Here is a 598-nt window from a genome sequence, read left to right as displayed (position 1 = left end):
TTCGTTTTGGTCTAATTTTATTGTGGTTTTAAACTTTCTGTAAGGTTTTTAAATTATGGTTGCAATTTTTCTGTGCGTGATGATTTTATTGGTTTAGCTTTTTCGCAAACCGCCCCATGAGGTTTTATCTACAATCCCATCATCCGGGAGCTTTGGCCAACCGCCTGCTGGGGCTGATGGGAGCTGTAGTCCAACAACACCGGAGGGTGCGACAGCCAGGGCTCCTTTAGCGTTTTGCAACCGCGAGGAATACCAGTGAGGTCACAGGCCCTAAGGACCACCTCCAGGGGCGTAGCCAGGATCAAAACTAGGGGGGGGCAAGCCATGGTCGTTCAGGGGCGGGGCCAAGGCACGGAAGGGGAGGGGCCACAAAGTGGGCGGGCTAAAGGGCCAGCGGGCCTGATGACATTGTGGCGGTGGCAGCAGCGGCCACCTTGTGCTTCTGGGGCTGGTAGCGTTGGCGGCTACCCTGCTTGGCTGGAGAGGACGGGAGGGTCGGGCAGGCGAGAGGGGGTGGCAGGGCGGGCAGAGGGCGAGGCAAGACACGGCCGCAGCCACGACGGCTCCGAGGCGTTGCTGCATATCAGCATAATATTTC

Source organism: Zootoca vivipara, chromosome 6 (genome assembly GCF_963506605.1).
Source record: "Zootoca vivipara chromosome 6, rZooViv1.1, whole genome shotgun sequence".
NCBI lineage: Eukaryota > Metazoa > Chordata > Lepidosauria > Squamata > Lacertidae > Zootoca > Zootoca vivipara.
The sequence above is the reverse complement of the archived record's forward strand: the minus strand, read 5'-3'. Positions refer to the sequence as shown.